Genomic DNA, 15,745 nt, shown 5'->3' with positions numbered 1-15,745 from the left:
ATAGTGATGCCTCCAGCTTGGTTTTTCTTGTGTAAGATTGCTTTAACTATTCGGGGGTCTCTTGTGTTTCCTTATGAATTTTAGAATCATTTTTTTCTAGATCTGAGAAGATGTCATTGGTATTATAATTGGGATCACATTGAATCTGTAAGTTACTTTCACTAGTATGGACATTTTGATGATATCAATGCTTACAATCTATGAACATGGAAGGTTTTTCTTTTTTAATGTCTGCCATTTTTTCTTTAATATTTTGTCATTTTCATTGTAGAGATATTTGACATCCTAAGTTAAAATTATTCCAGGGTATTAAATTTTTGTAGCTATTGTGAATGAGATTGAGCTTAACAGTTCTTTCTCAGCCATGGCATTCTCTGTGTATACAAAGGATATCAAATTTTGTTGGGTGTTTTTATATCCTGTACCTTACCAAACTCTTTTATGAGTTCCAATAGTCTTTCAGTGGAGTCTTTTGGATCCCCTATATATATATAATATATATATATATAATATATATATAATATATATAGAATCATGTCGTCTGATTATAGGAATAGTTTGACTTTCACATTCCCAATTTGCATTCCTTTGTTTTATTTTTCTTGCCTAATGGCTCTGGCTAAAAATTCCAAGGCTATGTTAAATAGCAATGTTAAATAGCAATGTTTAGAGTGGTCATCCTTGTGTGGTTCTGGATCTTATGGGTAATGCTTCCAGGTTTTCTCCATTCATTAGTATGTAGGCAATAAATTTGTCATAATTTGCCTTGATTGTGCTGAAGCATATTTCTTCTATATGCAATTTGCTTATGGTTTTCATGGTGAAAGCGTATTGTATTTAATCAAATACTTTCTCCACATCTATTGGATAATCATACAGTTTTTGTTCTTCAATTTGTTAATGTGATTTCTCACGTTTATTGATTGGTTAATGCTGAACCATCCCTGCATGCCAGGGATAAATCACATTTAATTCAGTAAATGAGCATTCCAATGTGTCACTGGATTCTATTAGCTATTATTTAGTGGAGGATTTTTGCATCTATGTTCATCAGGGAAATTGGTCTACAGTTCTTTTTCTGATTGTACCCCTTTATGGTTTAGGAATTAAGGTGATGCTGATCTCATAGTAGTTTGCGAGGATTCCCTTCCTTTCAACTATTTTGAATAATTTGAGAAAAATTGGAATCCTTCTAAATAGGATTCAGGAGTGAAGCTATCTAATCCCAAGTTTTTCTGTGTTGGGAGGATCTTCATTATTGATTCAATCTCCAGTGTGATTATTGGTCTATTTAGATTTTGTCTTCACTCAGTTTTGGTGGATTGTATGTATACAGAAATCTATACATTTCTTTGACATTTCCCAATTTGTTGATATATAGCTATGTGGCATATAGCTATCCTTATGATTCTTTATATTTCTGTGGCATGCCTTTAAATAAGTGCTTTTTCATCTCTGATTTAACTTACTTTTGTATCTAAAAGAACATAATGAAACTCAAACCTAAAGAAAGATACTTTATTTTTTACTTCTGCCATGATTCACAAAAGTATTTTTGCCTGTATGGATGTTGTGAATTTTTCCCCTATGTTTTCTTCTGATAGCTTCATAGTTTTAGGTATGACATATAGGTCTTTGATCCTATTTGAGTTTGGTTTTTGTATAAGAGAATAGATGGATGACTGGGAGTGTTTTCTAAATTTTCTGCATAAGGATGTCAAATTTTCCCAGCAACATTTATGAAGGAGGCTGTCTTTCTCCAATGCATGTTTTTTATGCCGTTGTTGAAAATCAGTGAGCTGGAGTTGTGTGAGTATATTTCAAAGATTTCTATTCTGTTCCAGTATGCTGTGTGTTTGTTGTTATACAATTACCATGATGCTTTGATCACTATAGCTGTTCAGTGTGTTTCAAAATCAGGTGTCTTGATATTTCCAGCTTTGATCATTTTATCCAAGATTGCTTGGGTTATTTATGGAGTTGTGCTTCTGCATAAAGTTTAGGATTGATTTTTCTACTTCTTTCACTTGTATTTTATGTTTTATTTTTTACATGGTATTTTTTTTTACAAATTTATTTGTTTATTTGAGAGGCAGAGTCACAGAGAGGGAAAGACAAAGAGAGAAGTCTTCCACCCACTGGCTTACTCACAAATGGACACAATGGGCAGAGCTGGGCCAATCTGAAGCCAGGAGCCAGGAGCTTCCTCCAGGTCTCCCACATGGGTACAGGGGCCCAATACTTGGTCCATCTCCCACTGCCCTCTCAGGCAATCAGCAGGGAGCTGGATCAGAATTGGAGCAGGAGCCAGCGCTGTGGTACAGTGGGTAAAGCTGCCGTTTCCAGTGCCAGCATCACATATTGGTGCCAGTTTGGGTCCCAACTGCTCCACTTCCCAACTGGGGAGTTAATCAGTGAATGGAAGACTTTCTCTCTCTCTCTCTCTCTCTCTGTCTCTCTCTCTGTCTCTCTCCCTCTCCTTCTCTCTCTCTGTATAACTCTTTCAATTAAAATGAATCAATCTTTAAAAAAAAAAAAAGTAGTGGAGCAACTAGGACTTAAACCAGTGCCCATAAGGGATGAAATTGCCACAGGCAGAGGCTTAACATACTATGGCAAAGTACCAGTCACTTGTATCTCAATGGGAATTGCATTGAATGTGTAAATTGCATTGGGTGGTATGTATATTTTAACAATATTAATTCTTCCATCCCATGAACATGGGTTGTCATTACATCATTTTGCTAAATTTCACTAAAAAATATCTTATCATTTTCATTATAGACATCTTTCACTTCCTTGCCTGAATTGATTTACTGGGTATTTCATTCTTGTAATTGTTGTGGGGATGGGAATGTTTTTGTGACTTCTTTCTCAGCAAGTTCATTATTGGTATATAAATGTGTTACTGATTTTTGGGCATTGACTTTGTATTTTGTAACTTTTCTGAATGTATTTATTAGTTCTAATCATCTTTTAATGAGGTTTTTAGGTTTTTCTGCACGTAGAATCATATCTCCTGCAAATAAGGATACTTTAACTTTATCCCTTGTTCCTTGTATAGGTTTTATTATCTTTTCCTTGCCTAATTGCTCTGACTAAATTTTCACTACCATACCTAAGAAGAGTATGAGAGTGGGCAACCTTATCTTATTGCAGATACTAGAAGAAGCATTTCCAACTTTTATCCATTCAGTATGAATTTGTGGATTTGGCATGTGTAGACCTTATTATATTGAAGTATGTTCCACCTGTACTTAATTGGTTCATGGATTTTTTTATGAAGGGTTGTTGAATTTTTTGGCTGCTATTTCTACATTTATTAAGATAATTTTAGATTTTTATCTTTAATTCTACTGATGTGATGTATTATATTAAATGGTTTATTTAAATGAAACCACTCCTGAATTGCCAGTTTAAATCCTACTTCATCATCATCATCATTTTGATATACTGCTTAATACAATTTATCAGTATTTTCTTGAGTAATTTTACAAATAATTTAATCGAGAATATTGGTCTTAAATTGGTTTTCACCATTGTCTGACTTTGGTAAGATAATAATGCTACCCTTCTAGAATGAATTTGGAAGTTACTTGCCTTTCAATTAGAAAATTAGTCCCAGTCGTGGCTCTGGATTCTGTCCCGGTTGCCCCTCTTCCAGTCGAGCTCTCTGTTGTGGCCCCAGAGGGCAGTGGAGGATGGCCCAAGTGCTTGGGCCCTGCACCCACATGGGAGGCCAGGAGAAGAATCTGGCTCCTGACTTCGGATCAGTGCAGCACGCTGACAGTAGTTGCCATTAGGGAAGTAAACCAACGGAATGAAGACCTTTCTCTCTGTCTCTCTCTCTCTCTCTCTCACTAACTCTGTCAAAAAAAAAAAAAAAAAAAAAAGAAAAAGAAAAGAAAATTAGTTTGAGATTAATTGATGTTAAAATATCAATTTTAGTGTATCCTTTTCAAAAAGTTATTTATCTGGATCGTCTCTGTTTTTTCACTTGGTTAACCAAGTTAAAGATTTATTGATGTTGTTTACATTTCAAAAAACTAACTTTCATTTCATTGATCTTTTGATCGCTTTTCTATTTCATTTTTCCATTTCAATTTTGTTTTTTTTCCTTTTATTTTAGAATGGTTTTAAATTTGCAGAACCAAAATTTTGAAGTAGTAAAAAAATTTCCATTTATCCTGTACCCAGCTTTGCCTATTATTAAATTTTCATAAATAAAGTCTCTTACATGTGACTTGGTACTATTCTTTTGTTAAAATTTTAAAATTTATTTATTTATTTGAAAGTCAGAATTACAGAGCGAGAAGGAGGAACAGAGAGAGAGAAATTTTCCATCCACTGGTTAACTCCCTAAATGGCCTCAAAAACCAGAGCAGTGTTATTCTTTCTTGATGTTTATCATTCTGTCAATTTTTTTTTTTGTTTTCTGACAATTTGAATTTATTATACCATAGTGAGTATTTTTCTGGTATTTCATAGTGATTAATTTTCTGTATTTCTCAAGATGGGGGAAATTTTTTAGTTATTATTTCATCAAATAAGTTTTCTATGGTTCTCCAAATTTTGAGCATTGGTCTCCATTATTTTAACATATTTTATTTTTTTTATTATTTTTTTTTGACAGGCAGAGTGGACAGTGAGAGAGAGAGAGAAAGAAAGGTCTTCCTTTGCCATTGGTTCACCCTCCAATGGCCACAGCGGCCAGCGCGCTGCGGCCGGCGCACCGCACTGATCCGATGGCAGGAGCCAGGTACTTATCCTGGTCTCCCATTGGGTGCAGGGCCCAAGCACTTGGGCCATCCTCACTGCACTCCCTGGCCACAGCAGAGAGCTGGCCTGGAAGAGGGGCAACCAGGACAGAATCCAGTGCCCCGACCGGGACTAGAACCCGGTGTGCTGACGCCACAAGGCGGAGGATTAGCCTAGTGAGCCGCGGCGCCGGCCTCAATTGTATTTTTAGCTTATTCACTTCTTCATTTCATAGATTTCTGTTGTTCACTTTGCAATTTATTTATCTTCATAGTATTTCTCATTCATATTGCCAATTATTTTTTATATTTTGTGCCATGTCTTTCTGTATTCTCTCATATCTCATTGAGTTTCCTTATAATCATTCTGTTGAATTCATCAGACAGTTCATCTAACTCCTTTTCTTTATGGTTCATTGCTAAGGATATAATGTGTTCCTTTGGAGGCATATTACCTTGATTTTTCATACTTCTCATTTCCCTATATTGATATCTCTTACATCTGATTTGGTGGTCCCTGTCCTTTTTAAAGGGTGGCTTTTGTAATTAAAGGCTTTTCCCTGCATATATGCCTGTAGGTAAAGGTTTGCAGGTTAGTTGGGCTTTGGTTTCAGCTGGATTCTATAGTGTAGCTTCTCTATAACTTCTGCAACTTTATTCAGTAGTGGTGTGCACAGGGCATGTGGCAGCAGAGTTAGAGTGTTGATTCATCTCAGCAGATTATCTGAGGGCAAGGAACACTCAAGTGTCCTGGGAAGGTAGAGTGCACACAAAAGTGGGAGTGAGACTTCTAATGTGAGCCTAATTCAGTGGGCTTGGGAAGACGCTGTGCAGTGTGCATATATGGCAGCAGGAATGCACTTGTCATGCTCTGTAGGTAACATAGAGCTAGAGTCATCTAGGATGTGTGGGCTGTTGTGGTTCAGTGTCTTCCTCCATTGCCCACATAAAGGCAGAATTAGTCTGGCAGGCTGTAAAGCAGGTATGGTATTGTTCTCATGGCAGAGCACCTCTGTATCATGAAAAACATCTGTCAGTCTCTGACAGTGTAGGGATGGAGTCACTTCAGCATGCCCGAGAGGGTGATGTTCTGCTCCTGCAGCTGTGCCTCTTATCTAGAATAAGGTGAGGTGCCCTTGTCTCTAGGAAGTTATGTGAGAGGCGGTCTCTCTCGCATTCTGAATAAGTGATGTGCAGCTCATTAGGTACACCCATTAGTTTCTAGGAACTATGTAGAAGTACAATCATTCTAACATACCTGTGGGATCTGGCACAGCTCATGCAGCGCTTCTCTGTGATTTTCTGCAGGTTACATGGAGATGGACTCACTCCATCAAATAGGGTGGGTGAGTTGTGTAGAGGAGCAGGAAAGGACAAGGTTGAGTATCATATCACAATGGCGCTGCAATAGCAGCCTGATCAGACAAAACATACTGCCTGAACTGAGTTCTCCCTTGAAACAGTGCAAAGCTGTGCACTCCTTGACAACCCCTCTACTGGTCTAAGTATTTGAGGGCTGAAATATTCCCTAGCCATGAACACTTCAGTTGTCCATGGTTCCAATGTGAGCCTTTAGTGGCCTCCAATTAACTTTTTTCCTACCATGAGAGGAGGTTCCCAGGTTCAAACTAATCAGATGGGGTAAGGGGGCACTCATGTGATGCAATGTGTTCCTTCCTTTATTAGATAATCCAGAGTTACTGAGTTCCACAATTTCTCTGTTTCACCTGCGCTGGATTCCAGTGATGCTCTTCCACAAACATTCTTTGTTGACCTTCAGATGCTCTAGCCATTTATTACTCTCTTTTTTGTGTGTGGAAGGGAAGCACATTGTGTGACTTCAGCCTATCATCTCCTGAAACTCCTCTAAGATCACGCATTTCTTTTTTCAAAAAGTTAAAGAGACATCTCAGTAAAGAAGGTACATCTTTAACAAATAAGCCATGAAAGAATATTCAAAATCATTGGTGAGTAGTGAAAAGCAATTTTGAAATATCACTGCATACCTATTAGGATGACTAACATTAATAGCACTGGCAAGTGTCTGGAGCAATTGGAACTCTCATACATTGTTCATTTGGAAAAGAGTTAGTAGCTTTCTTTGAAAAGTTAGACATATACCTACTTCATGAGCCAGGCATTCCTCTCCCAGCTTTTAAGCAGCTTCCCTCCCCAAACTAAGTGACTAGTCAATCAAAATATTGTGTTCCTATTCAACATATATAATTTAAATATTTGAGTTGAGAATGCATTTATTGCAACCTTCAGTTTCTATTCTCTACAATTATATAAACCATCTACTTTTGCTCTCAACAAAGCAAATATGCCGACTGAGAGACAGTGTGTATAACATAATTAATAACTATGATTCCTCATTTATTCACCTCCATTTATTAAGTGAGTAGAAAGCTCTTTAATCCTTCTGAGCTCCAGTCACCTGCTAGTAAAATCAGGGCATTAACCCTTGTCAGAACTATCGCTGAAGCAGATGTTTTCTTCGGGATACTCTAGTTCAAACAACCACAACAGTTTGTATCTCACCAGCATTTTAAAAAGAACTTTTTAAGAAGTCAAGATCATAAAAATCAAACAGCTATAACACTGTATATCTCACCAAAGTTTGACATAATTTTTAATCAGTCAATATCATACAAAATTTTATTTTAGAATAAATCATATTCAACATCAAAAATATTTAGGAATACCTAGAAAATTTTATGTAAGAGACCACTTCCTTTAAAACACCACATTTTGGGCCGGCGCCGCGACTCACTAGGCTAATCCTCCGCCTAGCGGCGCCGGCACACCGGGTTCTAGTCCCGGTTGGGGCACCGGATTCTGTTCCGGTTGCCCCTCTTCCAGGCCAGCTCTCTGCTGTGGCCAGGGAGTGCAGTGGAGGATGGCCCAAGTCCTTGGGCCCTGCAGCCCATGGGAGACCAGGGAAAGCACCTGGCTCCTGGCTCCTGCCATCGAATCAGCGCGGTGCGCCGGCCGCAGCGCGCCGGCCGCGGCGGCCATTGGAGGGTGAACCAACGGCAAAGGAAGACCTTTCTCTCTGTCTCTCTCTCTCACTGTCCACTCTGCCTGTCAAAAAAAAAATAAATAAAAAAAAATAAAAAAATAAAACACCACATTTTTAAAACATTTATTTTGTGGTTCTTTCAGCAAAGTTATATAGGAGCATATTTTTAAATATTGATTTAGAAATTCTTAATGGCAACACTTCTAAAAATCACTCTTCTAACCAGAAAATATATACTAAGTGCATGAACAAACATATTTAATAATTTTGATTGATATCTATAATTTATATAGTTTTATAGATAATAAAGAAGCAAAAATATGCTATTTTTATCCTTCTCCTTCTAAAGCAGGGGAAAAAATAGTCCTGAACCCTAGAGGTGCTAAATGACAAATTAGAGGCACTTTGCCATTTAGTAGAATTTTTTGTGATTTGCTAATCTAGAGAATTCATAGAACAATGAAAAACCCTACCTGTCCCAAAGAAATGTTCAGATAAAGATATTCAGTTCTCAGCATCTCTAAAATAAAGCATTGTGTCAGAAATGATCAAAATAGATTTGTTCCTGTGGCCATATTTTTCATTTAATGGAGATTCACATTTGAAATATATGATGTTGTATCTGACCAAGTATAACACTTATGTCCTAAAGGTATCTTTTCATATTTGTCATTGTAAATAGTTTGATGCACTATTGTCCATGAGAACAGGGAGATATCATCCATATCAATCCTCTACAGGCAGATAATCTTTTAAGCTAATATCTACCTTTGCATCCAATATTATTTCATGTTTCCTGGAAGCTATCAGTAATTACAGTATTTTTTTTCCTGTCGCATTGTGAAAAGCATTTACTACAAACACTAAATGTGTTAACGGGCTAGTAGAAATTGATAGCATGTTCGATTTTTCCAAGAATATACTCATATTTCAGATTAATGATTGTAACCTGACTAGTATGTAATGACTTAGTAGGTTGAACCGAGATAAAGCAATCCTATACAGCCATTAATTACTCTGTTCCCTTAAAAAATAGAAAATCCAAAGTATTTTCTTGTTGGGAATTCTGTTCAAATAAATCTATCTAGCACAAATTCAAACATAACACAAAGTCATTTTTTCAAATGTAAATATTATTTTATTCCCAAACTCTTTAGATATGAGTTTTATTGTCCAGCAAATGTTGGCTAATCCAGCAGATACTGTGTCCTTATTGTACTGTGCAAATACAAGGATTCCAAAATCCCAATATGAGACTAAAAGCAAATCCTTGTCTGTATCCTTCTATCCAAATTCAACTGTGGGAATAATTCTGATACTGTGAAAAGGGAGAACAGTCTCCTGAAATGCCCTGCAGATTATCTGCACTGTTACATTTGATGTAATCTGATTTGCCAGTGATTACACAGTTCACCACAATGAAGCAATGTACACAAAAAATGTCATTGAATTAGTAGGAAAATATGTCACATGACAACTGCAATCTGAGCCTAAAAAGAACTCGGATTGCAAATCAAACCAAACATAACAATAAGTGACTTAATAATATGCACTGACAATTTTAGGAAAAGTATATTTTATATTGACTAAGCTTTAGCAGTATGCAAATGGTATTACCTACACCAATAGGACAGGATTTTCTTTCTTAATTTTTCTTTTTTTTCTGATAGTATTCCATCTCAGCCTGAATGTTAGGCAAAATTTATCATTTTTACCTTCTCTTATTCTACAATATTTATTTACGTTATCAGTTTACAAAGATTTCTCTAATGTAAGTTAGACAGTGAGAGAGAGAGACAGAGAGAGAGTTGTACACAGTGAGAGAGAGAAAGAGAGAAAGATCTTCTTTCCATTGGTTCACTCCCCTAATGGCTGCTAGGGCCAGCGCGCTGCACTGATCCGAAGCCAGGATCCACGTGCTTCCTCCTGGTCTCCCATGCGGGTGCAGGGCCCAAGCACTTGGGCCATTTTCCACTGCCCTCCCGGGCCATAGCAGAGAGCTGGACTGGAAGAGGAGCAATGAAGACAGAATCTGGCGCCCCAACTGGGACTAGAACCTGGGGTGCTGGCGCCGCTGGCGGAGGATTTGCCAAGTGAGCCACGGCACTGGCCCATAAGATTCTATTTAATCCAATGTCCCCTGTGAGGCTTAGTTTCCTTAGGCCTTAGCATACTTTCCCTCTATTTTCCTCAGTTGTAGTCCTTGGTAAGTACTTTCATGTCTTTTCTGTGCCTCTATTTCTTTCTGAATAAATCAATCTAGGTTTCCTTGGAATCTATCAACCTCTTGGTCACAAATGAGGAATGAAATAAAGAGTGATGGTTTGTAGAATGGAAAGAGTGACCCCACCCCGAGACATTTGTTTGGAAGACCAAATCTTCTGGCATATAGGGAAAGTGACAGGTAATAGAGGTAAGAAGACATGAGCTCCTTCATGTCTCAGCCACTGGGAAGTTGAATCAGTGATACTCCACACATTTCCTTGTAAAAGACATCCATCCACCTAGACAAGGATACATACACTAGAGCAGCAATAACTTATTGAAAACCATATATTTTTATGGGAGATTTCTAGAATAAAAGATCAAGGGTATGAGAAGTAAAAGATATTTATAATTTAGTGATATTGCTGACCTCTTATTCAAGAATAGAAATAAATTCTTTTTTAATAGAATAGACCCTCTCTAGGTGCCATTTTTAATGTGTTGTATTTGAACTTTTCTAAGTACATGCTTTTGCTTTTAACAAAACATTTCTCATTCAATTGCACAAATAATTATTTGGTTTTGTATACTCTCCAAATCCTTGATATATTTGCCATCAATAGATGGATATCAGAACTGAATTCACACTGCTGAAAAATATAAAACTCTGGCATTCAGCGTCTCACATAGGATCACAATATTTCTTAGTGTTTTTTTTTTTAATACACAGTCCAAAGCTTCAGTCCATAGATTTAAAGATTTCCCAAGAGTATGCTCAAGAACCTGCTATTTTAAACAGCTCATCAGGGGCCAGTGCTGTGGCGCAGCAGGTTAATGCCTTGGCATGAAGTACTGGCATCCCATATAAGCATTGGTTCATGACCAGTTCGGAAACTGAAATATGAATTTTTAGTAACTTAAGAGGGAAGATAATTGATAAATGAGAAATAAAGAACATATTTCACATGGTGATCAAATGGTATTCATTCTCCTAACGTTGGCATAACTCCTTGTAATTCGTGGAGCCTTTGCACAGAGCTTCAGCATTGCATGAAATCTCATTGCATTTGATTTTGGTAGCACCAATAAGACACCAGTATCCATTCTGTCACATAACGTTAGTTAATATATGGCATCATCCACAAATAAACTGGAAGCAGCTTCAGGGGAGATGCAGTAAATTTTCCTAATCAGCATGTTACTTTCCCAATCCACTAGAATTTAAAACAACACTAGGTTTGTAGCTGGCATTCAAGAAACATTTGTTGAACAAATAAATTAATAAATGATGTAATGGGTTGAGCCCGACCCAAAGAAACAAAAACTACAAAATAAATCAGCCAGAAAACTGTTAATCATGGAAGAAATCTGTATTTCCTTGTTGTCAAAATGTAGATATAGTAAGCTAATTAATTATAATTATGCATAAAAGGCCGTACCTACTCAAAACTATATTTTTCTTTCAGTTTTAATTTTCTATTCAATAGTATATAAATAGCAGTGCTACTTCTTGACTGCAGCAAATTTACAGGAACAACATGTAAAATGTCTCACACCTATGGAACTCAATAATAGTAGTAATTAGTCCTAAAATTTCAGAAGAAAACACTTTTACACAGTTTCTTGAGAATTGATCTGGCTTACCTTAAGTTAAACATGAAAGAGCCAAGGTTTTATATCTAAACATTTTCTCTCTAAAAGAGCATGATATTTTGATTTCTATATTTCTTCCCACAGTAGAATAATCATGAACAAAATACATATGTGGTCAAATAGAACTTCTTCATCAGACTTTGTGAATTTCTGAATTTTACCTTAAGGTAATAGACTTCAATTATTTCTAATCTTGAGCCCCTTAAGAACCTATTATAATATAGATATATAGATTTTGTGAAAGAGAAAATGCACCTGTGTGCAAAAGTTTTAATATAATTTGGAGCACTTTTCTTATCTCTCCAACTTTCAAGTTAAGATCCTCTATTCCTCTTTTGGAAAACTATTGATTTTTAATTGCCAAGAAGCATGACTCAGCATGTTATTGCCTGAGGCTGAATGGGCTTTATTTTGCAGAGTTTCTTTGCTACTCTGTCCCACCAGGACAGCCCTACCTTAGAATTGCTTCAAGATCTAATTCAACTTTAAACTGTACAATAGCCCTAATATTTAATCTCTGCACCTCAGTTCCCATTCACTAAAATCTATTCTTCCTTCCATCATTGCTCACAACAGCACATGAATCAGGTGTGTGTATGTTATTTATTATTACAAATGAATTATTCACTTAGAAATATCATTCTCTTACTATCCTCTTTTTTAAAACTAATATCATATAGTAGTTACTGGTGCTTGGACAAATGCTAACCTCCAAAAGTTCATTGGGTGAAAAGTCCAAACCTATCACAGAGGGCACTTTTAATTCATCTGAGGAAATGATTCACATTGACCAACCATAATTTTCTAAAGGATAGCTTCGAATATCAAGGGATTTGGGGGACTTTTTAACCTAGTAACAACAGCAACAATGACAACAATAGAGATGGCAACGATGGGCAAACAATCATCAGCAGATTCTCCTCAGTTCAGAACTTTATTGTATTCTCAAAATGACAGGATTTCCTTTAAGTCACCAAGAAAAATATCTATGCCTTTATAACACTGATTGTTCCCTGCTGGCAAAATGAATCATCAAAGAAAACTTACTTTTGCATCATCAGTATCTAATTCCATCTATTTTATTGTGTTTGTTTTGCTAATAAAAACATCATATAGAATATCTCATACTGAAATGTATTGAATGATGAACCCTTGGAGTTAAAATACTGCTACTTTTTTCTATCAGATACTTTGTGATTACTCTAAAATTAATTTTTTTTAAAATTTTCTCCAAAATTCTGCCCCTAAGATTAAAGGAATTGACGGTTTGAGCTTTAATACTATTTTATTTCACTTTTTTTTCTATGTTATTTTTTCTGATGAACAAACATGGAAATTTTCATGATTATGAAAGAATCTTAATCCATTTTTGCAAAGAAGGAAAAGGATCCTAAGCAGAGGAAAATTGGCATTATCCATCTCTTTCTAAAACCTGCACAAAAAATAAGTATATGCTTTCTTGATTTGGAGCACTTAAGTTCTAGGTTGATCAAGTAATATACAAGCAAAAACAATACAAAACAACAAAAAACAAACAAAAGAAAACCTTTTCATACACCCCTCAACCCTCAAGTCTCCAATTTCGTCACCTACAATATCAAAACTTTCTAGGGCATTTCTATGCAACAAAGTCTGTTGATCAGCACCACGAACATCACCAGGCAGCTGATTAGAAACAGGGAATCAGGGCACCCAGAAATCCCCAGAATTACAGAATCGCAATATTTCTTGTGACAAGATTCAGAGGTGACCTGTAACCATTCCACTTTGACAAAGCACTGGCCAGGATGGTTTACCAAGACTCAAGGGAAACAGGTTCCTTATTTCAGAGGAAAATATTGGCAGGAGAAGGGAATATTTTTCTCTGCACTTTCAGAATATTTCACCTATTTTTCAGAAGTATTTGCAGACCACATTGTCTAGTTTTAAGGAATGCACGTGTGGTCACTTGCAAGCTCAATCAAGAAATGAAAAATGATTTTATAAACAAAAGTTTTATACAAAAAGTAAAGAGAACAAAAGTGACTAGACAGAGCAAGTTTGTTTGAAAATGTGTACATTTGTTTTCTCTGACAGAAACAGATGAAAACAGATTGACTTCTCCAGAAAGATAATAAGGAAAATTTGCCTAAGAGCATGCTATTGAAAATAAAATATAGAAGCAATGAAGTACAGCATTGACAGGTAACAAGAAAACAAGCACAGTAGAGAAAGGATGTTTATTGTAATGCCCGGGAATATGTAGCAATACCATGAGTCTCAAAATTGATTTTCCTTTCTTCTGAGGCAATGGTTTCTTGAAAAAAAAAATAAAATAAAAAAGGAAGAAAACACTAACCATCAGAAGTAGGACTAAGGCACAAAAGCAACTGTGTTGCAAGCATAATAATATTAGGACAGTGTCATTTGCAGGAAGAAATATTTTCCTTCTACTTGCTGACTTTAAGAAATGCCTGTAGGGATATAAAACATGTTGGTAATAACAGAGAAAAATGTCTAGGCACATACAGCTCAGAAAATTATAGTTATGTTTTTGTCAATTATCTCAAATGAAAAAAAAAGTCTTGAATAGTAAAGTCCAGTTAAATTATGTAGTTTCCTTAGTAATTCATTAATGTGAATATTTACCCCTAATTCTTTGGCTATATATAGCACATTGATCTCTGAAAGAAATAGTTCAAGAAGCAAATATGAGAAGAAAGTCACACTTGCCAAAGCAAAGGAAAAGGGATGTTTTCAAAGGTAGCAATAATTTTCTACATCAACAAATGTGTCCATATGTCTGTGTTAGAGAAATACAAAATACCTCACCCCAGGACAGCAGGAAAATATCTTGCATCCCTGGTTAAGCTAAGAAGTTTGTATACTTTTAAAATAATGTAATCATCAACGATCTGAGCAATTCAAAGACCTTGGTAAAAGTTTTAATCAACGGAAAGGTGGAAAAAATATGAGTCTGATACATTCAGGTCAGGATTTTCCCAAGCAGAGACACAAAAAGCAACTTAAAAATAGCAAATAAAGTGTTTAAACTATACAAGGATGTTTTGGAAATATGAGCTGTGAATGTATAACAAGTCTCCAACATTCCCAGGGCAATTGCATAAAAAAGCAATGCTTCATTTTCTAGTATGTTTAGTAAGTTTCTGGAAGTCTTTTTAAGAACTGGCACAGGCCATTTGCATAAGTAGAGAATTCTAAGCACTATGCCTAATAGAGTGAGCACCAGGGTTCTGTAAGCAGGTCATTCTGAAGAGTGTTTAAAGGACGCTGTACTGAGAGCTGGATATGTTAGCCTCTTTGAAGAGTAATGCTGGTAGAGCTTTACACAGATCATTGGTATGAAGCCTGGAAAGCAATTATTGAAAATATGTAAACATAAAACAACAATGCTTCCTTGTAAGCAGCAAATCTTCATTAAGTCTTCTGGCATTGATTACATTCACATGATTAATTTTGAATTCTTAGTAATGTGAATTTAATGCATAATTTTTATGTAATGACTTTTTTAATTACCACATAATCATGGGTGGAAAAAGTGTCTTCCATTTGGTCCATTTTATGAGGCTAAGCAAATAAATCTATAAAATAATTTATTCTGCTAGTTGCCTGGAAACCTTATTGTTGATATGACAACCCTGGCATAGTAAATCAAATCACTACTTTCTTTCATTTGCACGAAGAACTCATGTATTTTCAGAAGAAATGAAGTCTTCTTTCTTTTCCTTATACTGCAGTGACATCTACAGAGAGGAATGAAGAAAAATTGGGAGGAAAAGACTAGGAAAAAACTTTGCTTTCTTTATTTTAAAAAATATTCTAACATATTGTATATTAAAACTTCCAGTATTAAGAAAGAGGTTGACCCTTTTAGAAATTCCCTAAAAATCTCAGAGGGCCTAATCTATAGAAGCTTCTAATTTGTACTTCCTAAAAAATCTTGGCTAATAGCAATTTTTCAAACAATGTTAGTCAATGATAATTCCAGAAAGAAATAATTATTTCCTTCATAAAGATCCATAAATTCTTGTATTATTAAAGGGTCAGCACTTACAAAGTATAAATAATCATTTATCTTCATAGTTTCTGTTTGGTTTAGTTTATTTTT

This window comes from Oryctolagus cuniculus, chromosome 4, assembly GCF_964237555.1.
Source record: "Oryctolagus cuniculus chromosome 4, mOryCun1.1, whole genome shotgun sequence".
Taxonomy (NCBI): Eukaryota; Metazoa; Chordata; class Mammalia; order Lagomorpha; family Leporidae; genus Oryctolagus; species Oryctolagus cuniculus.
The sequence above is the reverse complement of the archived record's forward strand: the minus strand, read 5'-3'. Positions refer to the sequence as shown.